The sequence below is a fragment of the Pongo abelii genome, chromosome 7 (assembly GCF_028885655.2).
Source record: "Pongo abelii isolate AG06213 chromosome 7, NHGRI_mPonAbe1-v2.0_pri, whole genome shotgun sequence".
Classification (NCBI taxonomy): domain Eukaryota; kingdom Metazoa; phylum Chordata; class Mammalia; order Primates; family Hominidae; genus Pongo; species Pongo abelii.
In genome coordinates, this window is record NC_071992.2 from 87,771,894 (window position 1) to 87,798,636 (window position 26,743).

Sequence of the window (26,743 nt, forward strand, 5' to 3'; positions counted from 1 at the left end):
CTGACCATCTGTGGAGTGTGTTCAGTTGGTGATACATCATCCCTCAGTCTAAGCTGTACTACCAGAAGTAAATTTCAATCCACATTGGCCTTTCCTAGCCACTCAGGAGTATCCGATGACCATATTCACGCCTTCATTGTAGTCCCATTGTAAACCCTTGATGTGGTTAAACAGTACACTTGTTAGTTGCTGTCATTGGCACATTGAGCATTCAATTAGCAGAGTTCCTTTCTTCTGCTGTAAATTCAGAATGGTCCACATTTAAAATTCATCACCAGAATGAAGTAACGTGAAAGAGTGGATTTCCTGAGCTCTTGCAGTTATTCAGATGGGATCTTACCCGTTCTCAATACGCAGAGATTATGGGTTTAAACTCCCACACTGTTGCTGAGATAATGACACCAACTCAAAGCATAAATGTGGACGATCTAAATTTAGTCAGGTAGCAGTGGATTCTCCTGTAGAAATGCTGCCTTTCTGCTAGGAAGGATGAGGAAACGTAGCTAGTCACACATTGATGTAAATTAGTTTTGCTCCTGAAAAAGAGTGTAATGTACAATCTGCAGTAGGCAGCTCTTGTTTCTGATAACATCACAACCTCTTCTCCCAGTGCTGTTTATTGGGTAAAAATAGTTTTATTAGATATTGATTGGATGCCAAACAGCAAGGAAACACCTTTTAATTTTAAATGTATGTGTTTTATAGATACAGAAAGATATCTATGATGTCTTTATATTAGTTTCTACCATTGAAGGATTTGTTGTCATCCTAAAGGGTCAATGCATGGTGGTAGGTGTGGAATCAGAGAGGACTTGGGTTCAAATCCTAGCTCTACTCTAATAGCCCTGTGAAGGTAGACAAGGTTCTTAAATTGGAAACTCAATTTCTTGTGCTGTTAAAGGAATCCTCCTCACCTGAGCATATTGTTCTTACAGTGAAATGAGATCACACAGTGAAATGGGGGATTGAGCGCAGCAGCATAGATGCCAGTCCCTGACTGTTGTAGTTAGCGGACACAATTGCTCTTGTTCTCTGTGCTGAAGAGTACGTGTTTATAAGGGCTCCTGCTCTTATAGGACTTTTCTAACAAGCATTGCTTCAGGATGCTTTATGTCTGTCATCTTGTGACTAGGTGCTCAAAGTCTTTGTCTCCCTTCCGTTGGTTCTGTCCTTTCTGAAAACGTCTTATTTCATTTCTTAAATAATTTCCTGTCCCCACTCCATCCTGACAGAAAAGTTCAGAGGAGACATGATTTCCTTGGAGACTCAGAGATGCCATAACTTACATATAACCACACAATGGCCCATGTGAGCTAGGTGGCTAAATGCTGAAATACTTTTGAGGGACCAAAAAATATCAAAGAAGCAGAAGCTATGTATTGTCCCTGGGAGGCAGGACCCTATGAGCAGATGATAGAAGTGGCTAAGGAAGCAGCATCAGTCCACACCATGAGGAGAGACCAAACCTCCCCACTAACACCAGCTGCCTGAGCAGGCCCTTGGACTCCACATTTGCAGTGGGTAGGGAAAAGAAGGCCTGACCAGAAAACAGGAGCATGGAGCTCCGTAGAACTGAAACAGTCCCAAGTCTGCCTTTTACTAATTACATATAATGGATACATCATTTGTTTTCTCTGAATCTAGGTTCCCTTATCTCCAAAATGAAAATCACAGACCTGTCTGCCTCTCACAGGGTAGTTATGAGAATGAAACAAGATGTTGTGTGTGAAAGCACTTGGCAACCTGTGGTTCTGCTTAATACCGACTGCTACATGGCTCTGAAATCACACACTGAGGGGCATATGAGGCACAAGATGAAGCAAAAACTGGCTTTTATCCTCTGTAGTTTGGCTTCTCAGTTGTACGAGAATTCCCTAGGGTACTGGTTTAAAATACAGATTTCAAGGTTTTGCCCCATAAGTTTCTAGTTTATTTGGCCCATGGTGGAGCCTGGAATCTGCATTTTAAACAAACATACAGGTGATTGGTTAGAGCTGGTTGGTCCCTTGGGCCACATTTTGAAAACTGCTGTTCTGCCCCTTAAAAGGCCAGACCACTGGGGATGGGTGTGTTTTGGGGATTACTAAGAGCTAATAATGTGGAAAATCATGTATTGTAGGCTGGAAACTTTGATACCCCTACTGTACTCTAAAATTTGGAAAGTTTATAGCAAGTTGAATAGGGCAAAAAAGTTTTCTTTGCCCAAGTGAGGCACAGTTTTTAAAGGTGAGTGAATGAAATAAATAGATGAAGGAAGAAAGTCAGATAAGATCAACAGATTCATTCTCAGTAGAGTCTTTAAGCTCTCAGCTGCAAGTATCATAATTTGCTTTGATAAGTTTTGTAAGTTAGTGAACAAAAGATAATTTAAGTTTAAGTTGAGCAGAAAATAATTTATTGCTTTTGAAATGCTGGCTGCCCTGTACAGGATTATCTCAATCTTTAACTATCTCCAGTTCATGAAACCCAGGGCTACCTATTGACAAGGGGAAAAAAAAGCTTTTCTGAGGTACATGAAGAGATTCAGGCATTTTAAGGTTCTCATTCATGTCACCTTTTCTCGCTTAGGTTTTAAGTCGAAGGATTCCTTTTGAGTTTGCACATTTTGTTGAAATTAAGTAGAGAGCCTTTCCAAATTGTCAGCTTTTATTTCTTGCCCATTCAAGCTTCCATTTAGAATTGCTATCAAATTAGATCTGCAGTAGAACTATAGCTGTAATTTTAAAATCAATATGGATTTTAATTGTGCAAGTGGCATGCTTATGGCTAGTGGAAGCTAACAACAAAACAGTGTCACATATAATAACCTCATGAGTGTTAAGAGTTAGTCTTACCAGGCTTTTTTTATTCCAATGTTTATGAAATTTTTAAATCACCAAAGTCAGACACATCTGAGCCTGTATAAAATTCTCTAGCTCTTAGGCTTTTTTCTTTTTTCATTCAGGTCTCAGTTCATATATTAAATGTGGTTCTAAGGTTTCATCAAACTACCCCATGCAAAGGAACCCCTTTCATCTCTATCACTTTATTTGGCTTCGTTTTCAAAGCACTGTCTGAATTGTCAAGCACTTCATTTCATGTAGCACTGTCTGAAATTTTCTTATCTGTGTATGTATTTATTTACTGTCTTCCTCTTCCCATGGAATGCAAAGATTATCAGAGCAAGGACTTTTGCCTATTTAGGTTATTGCTCTTTCTAGGACCTGAAGCTATAGCTGGAGCACAGAGAGAAAATTAATAAATATTTACAGCATATATGAAGAGGAGGAGTTAATATAATAGGCACAGTTTCCTCAGAGCTCTGTATTCTGTCCTTTGCCTATTACTGAAATCTGATGGAGGAAGATTGGAGGGGCTTAAATGGATCTCACGGCTCTTACACATTGCTTAACTAAATGGCTTCCACAATTCCTCTCTCTCTGGTAATGCTCTGTGGCTTCACACCTCGAGCCAGGTGTCTGCTCAATTGTGATTTATGCAGGTCAGTTCCAAGTAGCAGTGAAATAGTGACTGAATAATAAAGGGTCACAGACGCATCTATGAGGCCAGGGTCAGGGGGAAATGGTCTGTGCCTTTTCATTTCCCTCTGTTTCCTCCACTTTTCTTAGCTAGGAGGTATCCTTATGTCACCTTCTGCCTGAAACCTGTATACTAATGTTGCTCCAATCCTCCCATCTTTCCAACATGATAGTTTCCCACCTGGTGTCTGAGCGGTATTTTGGAAGAAAACACTCTTATTTCCAATTCCAAAACAAAGATAGCCAGTGATGTTATGTTGCAGAGAGAAAGGGAATATAGGCAAGGACAGGATTTGGGATGGAAGCAAGAGAACATTGTTTTAGAAAGGCAGGGATTTGGCACCCAAATCAGATTGTTCTGCCTTCTCCATCCAACTCCAGAGAGACCTGAAGAACTCTCATCTTTGAGTGGCAGGATCAACTTCCATGCCCTGAAATTTCCATTTGGTCCTCACTTATTCAACGTGGAGCAGAAACCAGTGTATTTTTGTCAGTATAGGCTAGCATCACAGAAGTGCAAAAAAAAAAAAAAAAAAAAAAAAAAATGACAGTAGACCATAGCTCATTTTGATTAGTGGACATTTTTACGATAGACCCTTAATTATTCAGTCGCTGTTTCACTGCTACTTGGAACTGACCCTGTTTGTCTTAGTCATCCAGGTTGCATGCCTTCCCCTTACTTATAAACTCTCCATCTAATGGTTTTCCCAGATGCTAAATTCGCCACCCCCCCCTGCCCCGGCCCCAAGAAATAAATAACTAATTAAAAATAGAGCAAATTTTGGCAAGTGCTGTCTACAGCCTATTTTAGAAAACACACACCATAATATTATCTAAGCGGTGTCTGAAACTCTTTAGCGAGGGATATAACTATGTGGTGGAACGACTTCAGGGCTCACAGCATGGAGCATCAGCAGTGACATCTGGAGTCTTTCATTATGCAGTTGCTGGTGCTGCACAGCCTCCTACTCACCTTGGTACCTGCACAGACTGCTGTTTCTCCTGCAGCCGCTTGTGTGGTTGCATCTGTATGGTGGGGAAGCTAAAAATGCCTACGGAGATGGCAATGTAGACTGACATTAGCTCATAATCCTTGCAAGCTGCACATGTGTGTTAAAAAAAAAATCCCAAAGAACTAACATCCCAAATGATTCAGGTTTCTGTAGGAACTAGAAACAGAGAAGTAGGCTTAGGATCAAAACCAAATAGTGCCCCCAAATTATTTTTGAGGTCTTGTACCCTTAGAATCAGAGAAACTCTGCTTCTTTTTCTTTCCCATTAATTCACCCTAAGAATTAGTTTAAAAATATGTTTGCTGTGTTGTCATGTATCCAACTAGTTGATAAAACTACAAGATTTTAATAAACATAAATTTTTATTATTTTGCAGTTGATATTGAGATAGAACACTAGTGAAAGAATTTTAGTTACTCATTTTTTTTCAGAGAAAAGGTATTTTAATATGAACATTGTATATTTGGACACAGAAACTGCTATACACAACAAGAAACCATGGTTTGATCAATTATGACATTATTATCTCTTCTAAAAACACAGAGATTACATTATTAAGCAATTACAAGAGGAAAAAGGAAGTCTGTAAAGTCCTATTCAATTTACTTTTTTAAGGAAAATGATGTTTATTTGACTCTGGTAACGGTTCCATTGTGTCTACTTTCTTTGTAAGTTCAGCTTCATTGCTACCTAATTCTCTCTTTGCTTCTTCAGTTTTCACTTGAGCAAGAGATGGATTCAGCATTAAATCTAAATAGAACTCCATTTTTTTCTTCAAAGGTATGGTCTGTCATTTTAACTCTGCCAGTTTCTCTGATACCGCTACTAGGGACTGATGAAATGGAGAAGCAGCCATGCCTCTGGCTGAAAGTGGCTCCTCTGCAGCTTTGATTTCAAATCTGAACTCCTCTGACTTTGCTTTTAGAACATCCCTGTTTTGAAGATGACCGTTGACTTTGACCCTTTCCAAAGACAAATGAAACTCTACTTTCTTGAGATCCTCTTGTTGACATTTTTCTAATACTAATGTTGCGGTTAGTATTTTTCAAGATTTTCCCATTCAATCTTGATTTCTTCAGTTTGGGATTTTGTTTGAAAAGATCAAATGTCGAATTATTCACTGCAGGGATAAACCTAGCTGGTGAGGTATCTTTAGTTTCAAGGACGATGTGCTGTCAACCAAAGCATTCAGATACCTGGAACCAGTGCTGGAGAGATTGGCAGGGGAAAAATTCATACCCTCCATGAGAAGGTCTTGAAGAGGCTTGGCTTCTGATTTATATTCACTTGCTTTCTGCCTGTTTCAAGTCATGTATTACCAGGTAGACATCCCTGTCCTGGAGCTTGTTGCATTCTAAAAGGTGGTGTAAAATCTCTAGTTCATAGGTTCACCTCATAATATGGGTATGAGGTTTTGGGTATGGGTATGAGGTAAATGGGATTACCTCCATTTTTTTTTTTTTAAAATCACACAGCAACCTGCACCTCTTTCTCCTCCTGGGGCTCCATAGCTGCCACTCCTGCCACTTCACATGGAACTCCTCATGGAAGAAGTGCCCTGCAAGCCCCTTATTTACTAATTTTCATTTCAAGAATATTATTTTATTATCTTCAAATTTTATTTTATCTTAATCTTATCATCCACAAAAAAAGAGTTTCTCAATATTTCACAGTGTACAGACATGGTCAGTTAGCTTCAGGTAACAAAATAATCTTCAAAACTGTAACAATAAAAAGTTTCAGAACAATTTGGTTGATATGATTTATTAAAGGATTTAATTATTCATTGGAGATGTTGATACTTTAGAGCTGTGGTAACTATCCAATATGGTAACTGCTGAACTCTTCAAATGTAGCTAGTCTGAATTAATATGTGCTATAAGTGTGAAATACACAGCAAATTTGTTTTAGAGACTTAGAACAAAAAAGGAAATTGTTCATTTATAAATTCTTATGCTGATTGTATGCTGCAATAATATTTTGAATATACTGTGATGAATGAAATATATTATTAAAATTAATTTCACCTGTTTACATCTACTTTTAAAAATACCTCTTCCAAAAAAGTTAGTCTATTTCTATTACACAGCACTGCTTTAGAGAAACAAAAGTTTCTGGTTACTCTACAGGGAAACAGTTAAAATATAATGTTGCCAAGGAAGACAGGAATCCAACAGGCAGTTTAGATGTTCTGCCAGAGAGCCTGATCATTGTTTCTCCAGAATCTACTGCAAAGACACCTCCTGAAGAGAAGAGGCCGTTTTATAGCACATGCTGATTCAAACCTAGGTCTCTCTTCTGCAAGATCAACCATATCAATTAGTGCTATCTAGAAGTAGTTAATGGATCTTAAATTACTGGAACTAAAGGATACAAATGAATTAACATGTGCAGTAGAGGGAGACATTTCAGTGCCCTCTGAAGTTTGTCTGTGATAAAGCCCACTGTCCCTTTCTAGCTGAAGCATTTCCCTTTAGCAACGTTGTTGTCCAAAGTTGGAAGGCCTTCCAGTACTATATTTTATTTTATTTTATTTTATTGAGATGGAGTTTCGCTGTTGTTGCCCAGGCTGGAGTGCAATGTTACGACCTTGGCTCACTGCAACCTCTGCCTCCTGGGTTCAAGTGATTCTCCTGCCTCAGCCTCCCAAGTAGCTGGGATAACAGGTGCCCGCTACCACACCTGGCTAATTTTGTATTTTTAGTAGAGACGGGGTTTCACCATGTTGGCCGGCTGGTCTTGAACTCCTGTCCTCAGTTGATCCACCCGCCTCGGCCTCCCAAAGTGCGGGGATTACAGGCGTGAGCCACTGTGTCCAGCCAGTACTACATTTTAGATACATTAATTCATTGGATTACGTTTTAGGCCCTTAGACACAAGTGAATGTGGTCTCTGGACTTTTGTCTTTCTGAGAATTTTTTATTTTTCTGTGAAACCTAACCATCTGGTTCGTGAATATTCCAGAATAGGAAATATTAATATAAAAATAATTCTGTTTGTATGAGTCTTCACTTTTGGTACAAGAAATAAGACCACAAATTTATGGGAATGCATTTTTAAAAGTATCCTGCTAACATATGTACATTTCATCTCTTAACCCTTTCTGACCTGTATATTTTTATTTGTTCCAAATAATTCAATCCCAACATGTCAGTAACGACCTCCCATGCATACCAAGAAGCTTCTGCCATCTGGTGGTATATGTGGAGGACGTGGCAGTCAAGATCCCCAGAAGGATCGAATCCCCCAGTCCAGATCCCAGCTTCCAGATCTGTTTTCTCAAAAAACTTGAAAGATGGGATGGAGTATAACAACTTGGCACCATCATCAGTTCAGCTAATGGTTGTTTCTCTTGCTTCCCAGAAAGTTAGTTTTGTCTTTTTATACCATAGTAATGACATCACTTGACTTGAACATTTCCCTGCACTCATTTTTAATTATTTATTTATAATTTTTTATTTTTAATGTTTGTGGGTACATAGTAGGTGTATATAGTTATAGGGTACATGTCACGTTTGGACACAGGCATGCAGTGTGTGATAATCAAATCATGGAGAATGGGCTATCTATCCCCTTGAGCCTGCACTCATTTTAATTAGCAGTCGTTTTCTTTTTACAGAAATAATCTGGCATTAACACCACAGTTTTAATAAAATTTAGACTAAAATTCTCAATGAATTACACAAGTAAAATAAGGATCTTATGAAATCTCTGGCATGATTTCACCATCCTTTGAAACTGATTTTGAAAAGTTGTCTCCCAGTTTAATGTTGAAAGCTCATCTTCATACATCTCATAAGTGTTTGTAGTATTCATGTAACCTCAAGCATAGGCAACATTTCCCTATTTCATGTTATTTCACCTGCTCTATTAGACCCTCAGACAAATTATATATGGTTAACAGTTTGCCTTTTAAAATATGTTTGTATTATCTATAATCAATTTTTAAAAAATCATTTTGTCAATTAGTGCGTATTTCATGAGTATCTATGATGTTACAAAGCCCTCTGGGAAATGTTGGGGATAAATTGGTAAGTAAGATAACAGTCTAATCCTTATAGAATGTACACAGAAAATAGACAATGTTTGACTTTTCTGAGGCCTTTTTTTGTTCTGCAAAATAGGAATCAAAATGTTTGCATAGTTTCAATATGTTATAGACATTTTAAGTGGCATATAAGTGATTTCAGAAGAAGAAAAGCCTACACCTCTGTAACTAGTCTTCTGAGTAATATCTACACAGTCTTTCACTGTAATCCAAAAGTATTGAGACTAATTGGAGCATTTCTTGACCCTCCAATAATAGGAGACATTCAAACATGTTATTAACATAATCTGCCATCATAGAGAACAGCTGAAATAATGTGCTATGAATATCATGATCAACCTTGATGGAATAAACATCTTCGTACAGATGCACAGTGTGCTGGGGATGAAAGCCCTTTTTCTGTGTCAAGCTTCCAAAAATGGTTAATCTGAATACTTTAGGCAAATTAAAAAAAAGAATGGAATGAAGAAGGTTGTGAATAATCTAGATAATTAAACTCTACTGTGCATCTTCTTTGAAAGTTAATCTAGGGTTTATGCCATAGGATTATGTAAGAATCTGTTCAGAGAGCTTATTGTTTAATTGTTCTGGTCTCTATAACAGTGTTAACTAAAACATAACCTGTATTCAGTAAAATTTGGTTTGAAGTGGGTTTATCTCCGATCCCTATCTACTAAAATGCTCCATGCATCTTAGTTACCTGTAAGAAAGTCCTGTAGTAAAGCTCTGCGAGCCCCCAGACACCAGCACTTCTGTTTGGGATCCTTTCCAGCTCCTGCTAGAACTTGCCATGTGGTTTTATTCAAGACACCATCTACCTGAGCTCAAATTTCTCTATCTATAAAACAAAGGAGTGGGGCCCAAATTCTGATTTTACCAAAATCAGAATACAATAAGAAGGAAACTGGAGGTTTACAAATATCATTTTTGGTGTGTCTTCATTGACTGAGTGTTAATTATACTGCCATTTCACTGCAGCATTTCTGTTGTAAAGACTTCTGTTCCAGTCAGTCAGAGTCAATCAGTGTTGAGGTTAACTTTCTCTGGTTGTATCGATTGGGTGAAAGTTATCCCCAAAGCTGGAGGAAGCAAATAAATTCCTTCTATCAACTTAAATTGTAGCGATGCCTGTCACAATTTAGGGGCATTTCTTGCTATTTGCGCTTCTGGAGTTGTTTTGATTCCAGGAGTACAGAGACTTAACTGCAGCTTTGAAGAGGAGGGTTGGAGATGATTAGAGGGAGATACCTCTGAGCCCAAGGAAGCAGCACCAAGGATGGAGTGGGGAAGAAAACCAAGTGTCACTTATTGAAAAGTGAAGGCTGTGATCTGCAGTTTCTGATTTGTTCTGATAGAAGACTTTGGAACCCAAACCATCTAGACACATTTCAGGGACAATAAAGAATTGAAAAAGGTTTTACAAATAGAAGGAAGGTGGATAGGTTGTCAGGGGAAAATATCAGTCACAACCTAGTGAACTAGTTTAGAGGAACCAGGCTCCCAGCACACAGGAGGCCTTGACCAGATTAAAAAGATAACTCATTTGTCACATTTATCTTCCTGGTCATACTCAAAAAGCTTCACCTGTATTAGGTTAATTAATTCTCATGACAACCACTACACATAGGCCTTTACTCTCCTTATTTAATACATGAGAAGATGGATTTATAAAGAAGTTAGGTGCCCCAAATCACAGTTGTGAAGCATCAGACCCACTGAGGCTGGCCCCAAATCACACTTGTGAAGCATCAGACCCACTGAGGCTGGCCCCAAAGACAGGCTTTCATTGGCACAAATGTCCTTTCTGGCTCCACCTTTCTTAGTTCCCTCATGATCACCCCTTCCTTTCATGTCCCCCCAGATGCTTGAGTGCTTCCTGATCAGTGCATAAGCATATGTTCGTTAGTTAAGAGTGCTTATGCCGGTAGGTAGCTTATCTACAAATTGTTACTAGAGACAGAATTAGGAGCCATGCCTCCTCCTCATTTCTCTACTCACTCTGCTCTTCTGTTTAAATCAATCAAATCTCTATAATGTTCATATTAGTAAATTACTTAAACATAAGCTATTTTACAAATATATGCTAAGTTCTTAAATATCTTCATTCTGCCTCATGCATGCTTGGCTTTCTGTGCTAGTGTCTCAGTCAAAGCATATGGAATTGGATAGTTCGGGTAGAAAACTTCTCCAATTATCTACATGTTCAGAAAACTGGGAAAACATCCTCAAAGAAGAAGCACACATTAAGTGCCTTTTTCCTGACAGATTTTAGCCTACCACAGGATTTCAACCTTTTGTGCTTGGGGAAGTACTTTCTTCAACAACAAAAAAGATAACATTATGATTCTGTGATACATTGTGATGTCTCTCAAACCTTCTTTATAAGCCTGAGATGGCTTTTAACAAATGGTTTTTGCTGAGAGATATGGGTTTTTTTTTCATTGAACAAGGAATGGAAAATATGCTAATTATAATTGAATAACGGACTCAAAATTTAGATTAACCCTACCTGATCACACTAACAAGATACTGTGATTCTGCATTCATTTGTTTGGTCAACACATCATATTGAGCATTGCAGTAGGCAGATTCATATGGCGGTCCCCATGACCCCCACCTCCTGGTGTTCAAATGTGGATGCGGCCTGTGACTTGCTTAAAAACAACAGAGTAGGGGAAAGGCAGTGGGATGTACTTGGTTACATCACATAACATCGCAGTGCCCCTCCTGCTGGAGCCTCTCCTTGCTGGCTTTGAAGATGCCAGCTGCCATGCTGTGGGCTGCCTGTGTTAGGAGCCCACCTAGCCAGGAGCTGAGGGTGGCCTCTTAGAGCTGAGGGAAGCCTCCAGCCAACAGCTAGTGAGAAATAGAAGTCCTCAAGATCACATTCATTAGGAACTGAATTCCACCAACAAAAGCAGATCCTTTCCCAGTCAAGCCCCATAGGTGACCTCAGCACCAGCCAACAGACAGCTTTCTAGCAGCCTGGTGAGACACTAGCAGGAGACCCAGTGAAGCCGTGTCCGGACTCCTGACCCACAGAAGCTGTGAGATGCCAGGCCTCTGTTGTTTTAAGTCACTGAGTTTGTGGTAATTTGTTATATAGAAACAGGAAACTAATACAAACACCCTCAGTATTCCGGACACATTTTAAGGAATTAGAAATGGATCAGTGAACAAAATGAAGTCCCTGTTCTGAGGAGCTTGTATTTCAATAAATCTAAAACATAGACATTTTAGAAGCTTTAATTCATCTCAATTATTATAATTTCAAAGTAAAAACCTCAGTGGTCCCAAAATGGGAAAGAAAAATTTACTTAAAATGTTTATTTTTTTACTTCTATTATTTTATGAGACAGAGTCTCATTCTGTCACCCAGGCTGGAGTGCAATGGCACAATCACAGCTCACAGCAGCCTTGACCTCCTGGGCTCAGGTGATCCTCCCACCTCAGCCTCCTAAGTAGCTGAGACTACAGGCGTGTGTGACCATGCCCAGGTTATTTTTGTATTTTTTGTAGAGACAGGGTCTCACTTTATTGCCCAGGCTGGTCTTGAACTCTTGGGCTCAAGTGATCTTTCTGCCTCGGCTTCTCAAAGTGCTGGGATTGCGGGCGTGAGCCACTGCACCCAGAAAAATGAGCATTTCTTTTCTGGTCCAAAGGAGGAGAAATAATGCTGGACATATCTCAGCATTGACTTACCAGGTGATCTTATTCAAGGAAAGAATGGGAGGACAGGGGTTGTCAGCTATAGAACATGAGTTCTCCATGGGCTGAAGCTTTAGAATCAAAACTTTGCAGTCCCATGATAATGCAGTCATACAGTATATGTCACTATTTCAAAAAAAAAGATACTGAAAAGCTTAAATACATAACTACCAAAAGTCACCAAAATAAGAAAAGCAATTTCAAAATCAGCTTCGTGATTTGATTTCTGTAGAAAGACCATTGTCTAAAAGAAAACCTAGGATTCATTCAGCATTTTCAGAAGATCGAAGTCACATTCATGAACAACATGTATGTTAGTTCTAGTGTCCAGACAAGACAGCTAAGAAGGGCTTGAATTTCCACACAAGCTACCTGGCTTTATAAGTAGCCCCAGAATGCCCAGGCACACGGGCCACAGAATGCCCAGAATACACAGGCCACAGTCCACCCTAGGCCCAGTGTCCAGCAAAGTTGAACTGCCAGTCACTTGGGGGACCAGGAGCCAGTACTGTATTCGGGAAACCACAAATCTAAGGCCACATTCTATAGAATAGGCTTAAATGTTTTCTTGAAATTAATATGTAATCAATCACACTCAGAATATATTTGGGCAGCTTATTTGTGCAATGTGTTGCATGCAGCTAAATGACTCTAACATTTCTATTGCAGTGTACAGAAGGTGTTCATAGAGCTAGCTCTTGTTGAATTACAGTTATGGTTATTAATAACATGTATTGAGCACTAGTTCTGTCTAGACATTGTGCAGAGCACTTTGATATGTTTTTAATTTTATTTTCTTAAAAGGATTATTGTCCACATTGAATAAATGGGACTAAACCTTAGAAAGCCTGAGACACATACGCAAGATCCAACAATGAGAAAATGTTGGGGTTACAATTTTAATTCAGGCAGTCTGGTTGCAGAACTGGTGCCCTTGACCACTATGCATGGCACCTCCTGTTAATGTGACAAGCACAGTGTCAGATGCTGTGTTCTTTCATTTGTTCTTTATAACAACCCTGCAAAAGGTATTTGGGGGTGATGGGATGAGCCTTGAAAAACTCTTTCAAGTAATTAGTTTAAGAAAGAGGCAAGATATCGACATTCATCTTCTGATGCCATAATCACTTTTTACATAACCAGGCTAACTGGGGGCTCTAAGGGCTATTGTTCTAAGTAGGAAACAATTGTGTGTTAATATTTATCAAATATTTAGATCAATCTACTTCCAAGACCTTCCCCATCAGTTTGATAATGCCTACAATTCTAAAAGCTCATGCCAAATTTCTTTACCTTAAAGCTTTGAAATTATTCCTAGTCATTTACCCTTATCAGTCATGTATACTTTAGTAAGAATAAGTTTATCTCACTCATTCACGAAAGCAGACTTTTATGGAGAAGAGGATGCAAAAACTTGAGGATTGCAAATGCTGAATCTTCTTTAAAGAAGGAGGTCACTAGGAGTGAAGAAAAGGGCAGATGATATTTAGCCTAATGGCTACCAGAGATATTAAGAACACTTTCTGGAGGTCTCAAATTTGATTTTTTTATGTATAACTAATTATATTTTCTATCATAGACAACCTTGTGTATAACCTAGAAATGGTAGAAAGTATATGATCCAAAAGCAAGGCATCATCAGTTCTACTCTGTACTTATTTTGAAAATTGGAAATTGTCCCAACACATTTTGATACATTAGAGAACAATTTGAGCATAATGAAAATGTCTTTTTTTATGCATGATTTTTATCCATGATAACACTAGGTGAATGCAGAAAACTGCATCCAGATGAATAGAGCTGTGTAGGAATGTGCAAAGTGCACACAGGCTCACACCTCAAACATCTGCCAGCTACCTCTGCTCACCATGTGCTTTGAGCCGCACCCATTCACATCTGATGTTAGAACTTTCCTTCTGACTTCAGATAATGCTCCTTCCATACTTCATAATGACTTACTAACTGCAGCCTTTTGACACTTACTTCTGCAAGCAAACTCCAGGTCTTTTTTCAAGATAAAATATAGTATTTATTGTAGTATTTATGTATTTCTTAACCATTTAGCATGTGTAAAACTGTGTTATTTTTATTAGATTAAAAAAAATGTTTCCCTGATGACTATTTTTTTTTTTGGTTTTTTGTTTTTTTTCTTTGAGACAGAGTCTTGCTCTGTCACCCAGGCTGGAGTGCAGTGGTGGGATCTCAGCCCACTGCAACCTCCACCTCCCAGGTTCAACTGATTCTTCTGTCTCAGCCTCCCGAGTAGCTGGGACTACAGGTGTGTGTCACCATGCCTGGCTAATTTTTGTATTTTTAGTAGAAACAGGCTTTTGGCATGTTGCCCAGGCTGCTCTCGAGCTCCTGGCCTCATGTGATCTGCCCACCTTGGCCACCCAAAGTGCTGGGATTACAGGCGTGAGTCATCACGTCTGGCCACTGATGAAGTTTTTAGCATCCATTTTTCTGATGAGTCCTGTAGGATTTTTTGCCCAGTGATTTTTAGGAATGTGTGTGTACGTGTGTGACTTTATTGCAGAACTGACTTTATTGTCACTTATTATGCAAATTTCTCCTGTTAGGGGGTCTGTGTGTGTGTGTGTGTGTGTGTGAGATGCACTTGAAGGGGTAGCTGATAATTATTTGAAGTACTTCTTTTGACAGTGGTTTAGCAGGTTAGCAGATTTTTCCCAAGAAAGAAGAGCTAACCATGCATCAAAATAACACTTTTCAGGAGCATTTCTAGAGGATAGCTCCAAGGAATAATGCCCACTTCATCCTTTATTAAGGTTGGTATCTCAGGAGAACTTACGCTGATAAACATGTGTTGCCCCAGTACCATGGGAAAGCAGCTTCCAGCATGCCCCATTTCATTCTTAGATCTAGCTAAATTTCTTTTAGGGTCAACATTTGGGAATAGGCTGAGCCTACCTCCTGCACACATCTGCTGCTGAATAACATCCAAATGAGAGCCTCACTCTGAGATTAAGGCCTTGGCCTGGTGACCATGCCAGCTCTCTCTTCTTACCTTTATAAAGTCCTGTATGCCTCCCTTCCTCCACATCAAATCTTCAGAAGTATGTCTCTGCTTTTTGAACTATGTGCAGCCCCAGAATTTATGAAAGCTACAAATATAACGTACTTAACATTTTAGGCACTATATAATGCTAATGTAACTGAGGAGTGTCAAACCAATTGTTAGGAAGTGAGCGCAAGACAGTGACACCACAGACAAAAAAAGAAGACATTCGAAGCATTCGTGTCACACAATAGTCTTGATGTAGGGGAAAGCCAGGTATGGTTAAGTCTCAGAAATCCATGACTTGTGAAGAATAAATGGAACTCATTCTCAAAGAAACACTATATGAACTTCAAAGTAGTTTTTTCTAATTCTGTGAAGAAAGTCATTGGTAGCTTGATGGGGATGGCATGAATCTATAAATTACCTTGGGCAGTATGGCCATTTTCACGATATTGATTCTTCCTACTCATGAGCATGGAATGTTCTTCCATTTGTTTGTATCCTCTTTTATTTCATTGAGCAGTGGTTTGTAGTTCTCCTTGAAGAGGTCCTTCACGTCCCTTGTAAGTTGGATTCCTAAGTATTTTATTCTCTTTGAAGCAATTGTGAATGGGAGTTCACTCATGATTTGGCTCTCCGTTTGTCTGTTATTGGTGTATAAGAATGCTTGTGATTTTTGTACATTGATTTTGTATCCTGAGACTTTGCTGAAGTTGCTTATCAGCTTAAGGAGATTTTGGGCTGAGACAATGGGGTTTTCTACATGTACAATCATGTCATCTGCAAACAGGGACAATTTGACTTCCTCCTTTCGTAATTGATTGCCCTTTATTTCCTCCTCCTGCCTGAGTGCCCTGGCCAGAACTTCCAACACTATGTTGAATAGGAGTGGTGAGAGAGGGCATCCCTGTCTTGTGCCAGCTTTCAAAGGGAATGCTTCCAGTTTTTGCCCATTCAGTATGATATTTGCTGTGGGTTTGTCATAGGTAGCTCTTATTATTTTGAGATACGTCCCATCAATACCTAATTTATTGAAAGATTTTAGCATGAAGGGTTGTTGAATTTTGACAAAGGCCTTTTCTGCATCTATTGAGATAATCATGTGGTTTTTGTCTTTGGTTCTGTTTATATGCTGGATTAGATTTATTTATTTGTGTATATTGAACCAGCCTTGCATCCCAGGGATGAAGCCCACTTGATGATGGTGGATAAGCTTTTTGATGTGCTGCTGGATTCAGTTTGCCAGTATTTTATTGAGGATTTTTGCATCAATGTTCATCAAGGATATTGATCTAAAATTCTCTTTTTTAGTTGTCTCTCTGCCTGGCTTTGGTATCAGGATGATGCTGGCCTCATAAAATGAGTTAGGGAGGATTCCCTCTTTCTCTATTGATTGGAATAGTTTCAGAAGGAATGGTACCAGTTCCTCCTTGTACCTCTGGTAGAATTTGGCTGTGAATCCATCTGGTCCTGGACTCTTTTTGTTTGGTAAGCTATTGATTATTGCCACAATTTCAGAGCCTGTTATTGGTCTATTCAGAGATTCAACTTCTTCCTGGTTTAGTCTTGGAAGGGTGTATATCGCCAAGTCGATCCTAAGCCAAAAGGACAAAGCCGGAGGCATCATGCTACCTGACTTCAAACTATACTACAAGGCTACAGTAACCAAAACAGTATGGTACTGGTACCAAAACAGAGATATAGATTAATGGAACAGAACAGAGCCCTCAGAAATAACGCCGCATATCTACAACCATCTGATCTTTGACAAACCTGACAAAAACAAGCAATGGGGAAAGGATTCCCTATTTAATAAATGGTGCTGGGAAAACTGGCTAGCCATATGTAGAAAGCTGAAACTGGGTCCCTTCCTTACACCTTATACAAAAATTAATTCAAGATGGATGAAAGAGTTAAACGTTAGACCTAAAACCATAAAAACCCTAGAAGAAAACCTAGGCATTACCATTCAGGACATAGGCATGGGCAAGGACTTCAGGTGTAAAACACGAAAAGCAATGGCAACAAAAGCCAATATTGACAAATGGGATCTAATTAAACTAAAGAGCTTCTGCACAGCAAAAGAAACTACCATCAGAGTGAACAGGCAACCTACAGGATGGGAGAAAATTTTCGCAACCTACTCATCTAACAAAGGGCTAATATCCAGAATCTACAATGAACTCAAACAAATTTACAAGAAAAAAACAAACAACCCCATCAAAAAGTAGGTGAAAGACATGAACAGACACTTCTCAAAAGAAGACATTATGCAGCCAAAAAACACATGAAAAAATGCTCACCATCACTGGCCATCAGAGAAATGCAAATCAGAACCACAATGAGATACCATCTCACATCAGTTAGAATGGCAATCATTAAAAAGTCAGGAAACAATAGGTGCTGGAGAGGATGTGGAGAAATAGGAACACTTTTACACTGTTGGTGGGACTGTAAACTAGTTCAACCATTGTGGAAGTCAGTGTGGCGATTCCTCAGGGATCTAGAACTAGAAATACCATTTGCCCCAGGCATCCCATTACTGTGTATATACCCAAAGGACTATAAATCATGCTGCTATAAGGACACATGCACACGTATGTTTATTGTGGCACTATTCACAATAGCAAAGACTTGGAACCAACCCAAATGTCCAACAATGATAGACTGGATTAAGAAAATGTGGCACATATACACCATGGAATGCTATGCAGCCATAAAAAATGATGAGTTCATGTCATTTGTAGGGACATGGATGAAATTGGAAATCATCATTCTCAGTAAACTATCACAAGGACAAAAAATCAAACACCGCACATTCTCACTCATAGGTGGGAACTGAACAATGAGAACACATGGACACAGGAAGGGGAACATCACAGTCTGGGGACTGTTGTGGGATGGGGGGAGGGGGGAGGGATAGCATTAGGGGATATACCTAATGCTAAATGACGAGTTAATGGGTGCAGCACACCAGCATGGCACATGTATACATATGTAACTAACCTGCACATTGTGCACATGTACCCTGGAACTTAAAGTATAATAATAATAAAAATAAATAAATAAATAAATAAATAAATAAACACTAAAGAGAAGACTCAGTGTTAACAATGGGAAGAGTCCCAATAGCAGGAGGAATAGCACCCACAGTGTCTGGTAACTCCTTATTGAGAGGCACTGATGTCACCTGAAGTTAATCCCAACTCCGCTTCCATCAGTCAGGTAAGCTCGCCCCTTATGGGAGTCTATGCTTTCTAGAAACTCCACACTTAACAATCTATTCTCTCATTCTATCTTTGTTTTACACAGTATCTCAATGAAAAACAAACTTCTCTTCCAGAATTTCCAAAATAATAATAATACCTATAACCCAACAGTCAGCCTTATTGGTCTGGCCTGAGTCTTTTGCCAGCCCTGGGCTAGTCATGATGACTGGTGTGGCCAGGAAAATGTGATGCTCTGATTGGCTATGCCTGATTCACATGCTCAGTTTGGAGCCAGGGAAGGAATCAGTTTCACTTGGATCACATGAATTGAGAATAGAAGATAAGCAGTTTCTCAAGGAAAATTGGGGTACTGTCACTAGAAGGGCAATGGGTTCTGGGCAGGCAAGAACAGCACATGGCCCCTTTAAGAGCCTCCTAAGCCAGGCTCTGTGCTAGGCACTGAGCCTGTGACAGTGAGCATGAGACAGAGCCAATGCCTTCCTCCAGTTTGTAGTGATTTGGATATTAATTTAGTAAGCACACAGGTAAGGAAACTGAGCCTAGAGAGATGAAGTCACATTTTTCAAAGTTGCACAGCTAGTTAGAGCCAACACAGTGTCTAGAAACTCTAAAATCATGGCCAATATTAAGATGCCATCTTGCCTTACTCATATAGCAAGCTGACATATTTGAAGCATGGTTGTCTGTTAAGCACACAATTGTGTAGGATATTACTGTTACCAGTTGTATGCTGGAATTGACTCACACCAGCTGGTGCAAAATTGTTGGGCACATCTCTTTACTACTTAACATTCGGTGAAATAATGTTGGTAGCTTGAAATCAGCTATGGTGGTATTTACACTGTAGAAATTGGCAACCATCACCATGAACTGATTGTTACACCTTTCCCAACATACCACCAGTTACCATGGTTATAGGAATTTAGTCTTCAAGCAAATTTTTTTTCTTTTCTAGAGTATTTAATAAAATTGACATAATTATTGATACAGATGGATAGATGTGACAGGTCAGGACGTTCTTAAACCATATAATTTTTGTTTCTTTTTTCTTCCATTCTACTCCAAATCCCAATGTGTTCAATCTTATATGTTTAGTACAATTTATATTTTATTTTCGTATTTGGTGCATGTTGATCAAAGTGAAACCGCAGATGAGAGGAGACTACTGTACCACAAACTAAGCAGCTTAAACAGCAGAAATTTATTGCCTTTCAATTCTGGAGGCAAGAAGTCCTAGATCAAGGTGTCAGCAGGATGTCTCTATTAGTAAGGCATCTGTAGGTAACATATATGACTTTTCAGCATCAGACTTGACCTTACTAATACTGATTTTTAGCATAACAAACAGACTAGACTTTAGCTGTGTTCTTCTTAATTGCCAAAATTAGTGGCCAGTAACCTACACCTAAAGTTTTCAACTATCAGATTTGTTAGCATTGTCCTTTGTACTAGCATACATTTATTTTGGTAAAAGGGGAGAAAGAAGATACCTCAAGACACCCCTTGATAAACCTAACTCAAGAAGGAATAAAGGCATTTGTATCAGTTTCTGTGGCTGCTGTCACAAAGTGCAGTAGGCGCCCCTTATCTACAGGGGATACGTTCCAAGCGCCCCGTGGATGCCTGAAACTATGGGTAGTACTGACCCCTGTATACAGTATGTTTTTTTCTATACATACATACCTATGATAAAGTTTAATTGATAAATTAGGCACAATAAGAGATGAACAACAATAACTAATAATAAAATAAAACAATTATAATAATAAGCTGCAATAAAAGTTATGTGAATATGGTCTCTTCCTCTCTTTTTCTCAGAATATCTTGAGAGTTACCCTATGTACCTAAGGGTAACTGAAACCCCAGCAAGTGAAACTGCGGATCAGAGGAGACAGCTGTAGCACAAACTAAGAAGCTTAAGCAACAGAAAATGTATTGCCTTGCCATTCTGGAGGCAAGAAGTCCTAGATCAAGGTGTTGGCAGGGTTGGTTCCTTTTGCGGGCTGTGAGGGAGAAATCTGTTTATGCCTCTCTCCTAGCTTCTGGTGGTTTGCTGGCAATCCTTAACATTTGTTGGCTTCTGTGGCATCACTCCAACTCTGTCTTCATCTTCACATGGTGTTCTTGCTGTTTGCATCTCTGTGTCCAAGTTTCCCCTTTTTTATAAGGACATCAGTCATATTGGATTAGGGCTCACCCTAATGACCTCATTTTAGCTTGATTACATTGGTAAAGACCATATTTCTGAATGAGGTCACATTCTCAGGTACAGGGGTTTAAGACTTCAAAGTAACTTTGTGGGGAGGACACAATTCAACCCATAACAGCATTGTAATTAAATTTTTAAATTGTCACACACTAATATCAATAGATAAAATGTTCTTTGTCAAGCTAGAGTTCTAACAAGTAAATATTTCATTCCTTTGGAAAAACAGGTATTCCTACTGAGCTGATTTCCATATTATTCAGAATGTCTTAACGACCTGGTCTTCAGCCTTGTGCTCCTTGTTCAAATGCAGCATTAATTTTAAGACAGGGCTCAGTCAACTCAGCCCACTGCCTTTTTCTGTATGGTCTACAAGCCCAGAATAGTTTTTACATTTTTAAAGAGTTAAGTGGGCTGGGCATGGTGGCTCATGCTTGTAATCTCAACACTTTGGGAGGCTGAGGCAGGAGGATCACTTGAGGCCAGAGTTCGAGACCAAGCTGGGCAACATGGCAAGACCCCCATCTTTAAAAAAAGATTTTTTTTTTTAATTAGCTGGATGTGATCACATGCACCTGTATTCTCAGCTACTTGAAAAGCTAAGGTGGGAGGATCACATGAGCCCAGGAGGTTGAGGCTGCAGTGAGCTGTGTATATACTACTGCACTCCAGCCTGGGAAACAGAGTGAGACCCTGTCTCAAAAAAATGGGAGGGGGCAATGGAAAAAAATCAAAAGACAAATATTATTTCATGAAGTGAAAATTATATAAAATCCAAATTTCAATGTTGTCAATAAATAAAGTTGTATTGGCACACAGCCACACTCATTCATTTGCATATTGTCTATGGCTGCTTTCACACTACACAGGCAGAGTTGCAGAGTTGCAAAGGAGACTGTTAGTCTGCAAAACCTGAACTATTTACTCTCTGGCCATTTACAGGTAGGATGCTAATTTTGTTAACTATACCTCACTCACAACTAATTGCTGCTGCTCCCGAATGACACAGCCTAGTCACTGAAGCAGACAGGCATCATGCTGCCGACCTTTGTGCTGTGAGGGGGGTGTCTTCATTCATAACTTATAGCATCATCATGATTCTGCCTATTTTGTTACTATCAGAAGAATCACGCAGCTAATTAGTAAGCATTTAATTAGACGTCAGAACCAATGCTGTTAATGGGCTTGCTTAATATTCCATCGACAAAATTAACTGCTGGCATCAAAGGTGTGTGGTCATTGCCACCTCCGACCCCCGCCCAATATGGCAGCATTTTATGTCTATTTGTTAATATAACTTCCATGTGTAACTTGCATCTTGAAATAATTTAGTTCCATTGAATCCACTGGGATTGTATTTAATCCTGTCTCTATTAGTTTTCTATTGCTGCCAAAGCAAATTACCACAAATTTAGCAGCTTGGAACACCACAAGTTTTCTGTCTCAGAATTTTCCAGGCTAGAAGTCCAGTGGGCTTGACTGGCTCCTCTGTTCCAGGTCTCACAGACTGAAGTCAAGATGGCAGCAGGGCCACATTTTTTTCTGGAAGCTCTGCGAAGAACCTGCTTTCACACTCTTTCAGGTTATTGGCGGAAAGAGGAGCTGATTTCTGCCAACAATCTGAAGAAGGGTGGTGGTCCCTGCTTCCTGGCTGGCAGTGGGTGGGAGCCTATCTTAAGGCTACATGACTCCTGCTCCCATTGCCCCCTCCATTTTCAAGCCACCAAGGGCATGTCAAACCCTTCTCATGCTTCAGACCTTCTCATGACTTCTGCCTCTAGCTGGAGAACAATCTCTCCTTTTAAGGGCTCATGTGATTAGATTGGTTTCTTTTGGGTAATCCAGGATAATCTCCCTATTTTAAGGTGCATAACCTTAACTACACCTCCAAAGTGCCATTCGCCATGTAACTTCACATATTCAGATTCCGGGAATTAGGGCATGGGTGTCTTTCAGGGGCCATTCTGCCTGGCACGCCTTCTCTGGGTTCTGTGTTCCTAACCTGTGTGTCTGCATCTCTGTTTTCTCCTAGAAGACTCTGAGGGATCAGCACTTGGCCCTAGGGACTGCACTTGCTTTTCCATTTTGGGAGCCCCCAGAAAGACTACCCTTTGGTAGTCTCTTTCTATTGCAGAGTTGGCATTTCAAGTTAGTTTTTCATGGATGTATCACCGTGTTATTCCCATGCAACACAATTAAATGACCCCAGCCACCACAGCTGAAAGCATTTATACTTAGTTATTTCATACAGCTGTGTTAGAAAACCACTGCATACATCAACTGTGATATAAACGTACCCTGCTAGAGTTGGGCAGTGAACAGCCTGCTTAGCCTGATGCTGCAGTCATAAAAAAAGGTCTGTGTGCATCTTGGTTGTCCATCTTCTTTCTCCGAAAGGCAAGAGCCAAGGAGTCAGACTGGAACACCTTGCCACTCTGAAGTTTAGAATACATCCATTTTCATGACTGCTCAAATTATAGGTGAATTGTAACCTTGCTGTGCACTGTAATGTTTCTGGTTACCCATCTAAATCTGGTTGATGTGCACATTTGGAAGAATTCCTTACATTTGATCCAATGTAAGAAAACTTGAAGCATTTTGGAAGTTCAGGCTGAAATATAGTTGCATTTTGTAAATGCTAGATACCTAATAACTAAAGGGAAATTCCAGCAAAGTGGAAGGGGAAGTAGGAATGAGGAATAATCTTTTTGTTCACTGGCCATGATCCTGGCACAGAGACCCTCAGAGTACAGACTAGGATTTGTTAAACACTAACATGCTCATGAATCACCTAAGATCTTAACATTCACATTCTAATTATCGAGTCTGAGATGAGGCCTGAAATTTCATATTTCTAACCACTTCCCAGATGACGCAAACTCTGCGAGTCTGTGGGCCACACTTTGAGTGGTAAGAATTTAGAGAATTTAGACTACGAACAAAATGAATCAATTTCTTCCCAAAGGGTTATTTTTTTCACACTAACTATTATATCTAGGTTAAATGTATTCATATTACTGGCAAAGTCAAAGAGCTCAGCTTTCCTTTCCTTGCTTGGTATTAGGATTTAAGTATAACTTTAAGGATGCTGCATTTCCTCAGCACAGGAAGAACAACCATGAAGAATGCTATTAGTTCTAATCAACTCAAACCTAATTAAAGAGAATAATGTAATTTAAAGTTACAATTTTGATTCAAATAGGTTCTTGATGACAAGTTTAGCATAAGAAGATAATTTCTTTAAAATATCTTAAGTATAGTTGGAGAATGAGACAATGTGGTTTAATGATTTGTGTTAATGGGGAGACATTTAGGGCCTGAACTAAAATATTCCCTTCCTTCATTCCCTCCTCTGCATCTCATTTAAGCCCCCTAGAATTCTTTGGAAAGCCTGGAGACATGCTAGCTTTTATCATATTGGGAGCTGGTCCAGGAAGTGTGAATGTGAAATTTTAGCATTTGTGTAACTGCCAGCAGGTGTGGTCTGAATGTGTAGTGCAGGCTCCACTTTCAGATTTCAGGGAAGAGCTAATTCCTCAGTAATGCTCTGTGATGCTTGAAGCTTGGTGTGAAGGCTGGGCATTCCTGGGGAGGGAACTGCCTGCCAGTGGTCCTGATTCTGTGTCTGCTGGCAAGGCTGGATCCAAACAAGCTTCCTCTTCCCCTTTTTGCAGTCAGCTGCAAATCCTGAATGAAGGTAGACAGAGGTAACACCCAAGAGGCTAACACCATGTCTTTCACCTTGGAAGATCAAAGGATTTAAGAGTGCTACTAAAGCAATGTAATTCAATTTATAGGAGATTCTGAATCACCAAGATTAGGCTTGGTTATCATGAAAATGGAGGAATTATCTTTTCAGGGATTTGTTGTCCTGTCAGTCAGCTGAGTTTGCCTGGTTGACAGGAAAGGCCCCAAAGGAACTCCATGTGATTCTGCTGGGGAATATGAAGCCCAGTGTCGAATGAAGAGTGCCCCGTCTCTGCTGCTGAGATTGCACTGTGGTTTAGTGGGAAATGTTCCTAGGCTTCAGTTTTATGTTCTCACCTCTAGTATTGTCAGGGGCAGCCACTTGCTGTTTTCATAGGATGGAGGTCCCCTGCAAGTGCTGGTAAATGCACTGCAGTGTTTAATTAGGAAGAAGGATGTAGAAACTTTGTTTGGTGTGTGGCATATAAAGAAGAGAAGGTAAAGCATCTCTGTCAACAAAGAATTCAAAGTGTAAGAACTCCTGGCTGCCTTCAGCCTGACAGAAAGTGTCTTATCGTGTCTGCTCTGCGGCATGGTGGCCAACGGTGCAGGCTTTAGAGAGAATAGGTCTGATTTTCTGATACCTGCCCTACTACCTACTTGTTGTGTTACTGAGCAAATTTTAATTCCTTTGTGCCTCAGTTTCCTCATCTACACATTGGGAAGAGTAGTACTGTACTTTATAGGGTTTTCATGAGATTAAATAAGTTTACAGATCTGAAGCGATTAGAACAGTGCATGGCATTTATAAGTGTGCCAGGAAGGTTAGCTCTTATTCGGATGCTCAGAGAACCCGAGGTAACAGCAGGGAAATCAGAAGACATGGGTTCAAATTCTGACTTTTTCATAGATTTAGGTCTATCCCAGTGTCTCTGAAATTCCTTGTAAAACATGGACTGTAATACCTATCTCCCATGGTTTTAGTTAAGCTAAAATAACAGTTTGTGTGAAAGAGTCCAGCAATAAATCGTCACTCAGGGACAGATGGTTGAAGTCCTACTTATTATAGTAAATATGTTATCCTAAAAGGTATTAAATTAACTGATAGCAAGCAAACTAGATTTTTATGTAAATTAGAAATCTATTTGCAGACAAGTATCCATTATGAATTATGGAAAGGATATAATTTTCCTCTGTTTAGCTCTAATCCTTTCATTTTGATTAGATTAGGTTATAATCCTGACAGTGACATTTATTGAGTGCTTTTTAGTTTATCTCATCAGTCCTCAGTACACTCTGGCAATATTATGGTAGGTAGTATTATGATCCCTGTTATACCGCATGTTGGAAATACGTGGCTCAGAGAGGTTAAGTAACTTACCTAAGGTCACACAGCTACAAAGAAGCAGAGGCAATGCTGTAGCCTAGTTCTCTTTGACTCCTGATAAAGTGCTCTTTATAACTATGGTGTTTTCTCTACATCAAGTCAAATCTCATGGTCTCTTAGAGCAATTTTTGTCATGACAGTTCAAATTATAGATCAGATCTTAGTTTTAGTTCAAAGTCAGAAGCAAAGTAGTCAAATGAGAAGAAAAACAAACAGCCATAAAAGTCCGATATTGGCCCATTTCTGCCACCAACATGCCATAAGACTGATCATTGTTTTCCAGTCTTGAAATATCTTCTCCCCAAATCAGAGGCAGCCCTACAGTTTTGTTATAGAAGAGGCTTCTGGACACGATTGAGTCGAAAGGTAAGAGTGGTGGTTAATGCTCTTGCCTTGAGTGTAAATTTGCCAAGCAAGCATATAGTTTGTATTACAATACTATGCTTGCTAAGTGGTTTGGCATGCTTCATAGATTTTGGAGGCTAAAGGCCCCCTGCCACATCACAGTCTTACACCTCAGTTTCTGCTAACAATAACCAAAGTATATGAGGATGCGATAGTTTACTGCACTGTGTGGCCAGAATTTAGTAGCATTACTAGATTAAACCAGACCACAAAGAACAGTTCTACTCTTTAAAAAACTATTTTACAGTGGCCTGGTCAGGAAAATTCATCTGTTTTTGCTTAGCAAGTTGTACTAGGAGATTTCAAAATTTAGTTCATTGCTTTTATAAACAGTGTTTTCCTTCCTCTCTCTGAATAGATCTTTTTTTGTAGGGAAATTGGAGCTATCAGTCTATCTAGTGTAATTTCATCCTTTTCTATCAGATGATCTCTACTAATGAATCAGGAAGCCCACGTGTGGGCTGGGAGACGGGAGGGAGCAGAGAGGATATAGAATGAGGAAATGTAAACAGCACTGCCAGT

At 39.5% G+C, this 26,743-nt stretch overlaps 1 protein-coding gene and 1 pseudogene across 2 annotated transcripts in view; one reads left to right on the forward strand and one right to left on the reverse strand.

The window, feature by feature from the left end:
• The window catches only part of KCNB2 (potassium voltage-gated channel subfamily B member 2), a 401,787-nt gene that overhangs the window by 78,542 nt on the left and 296,502 nt on the right, over positions 1 to 26,743 (forward strand). The gene's annotated exons all lie outside the window — the stretch shown is intronic.
• Positions 5,142 to 5,923, reverse strand: LOC103891344 (HAUS augmin-like complex subunit 1; annotated as a pseudogene).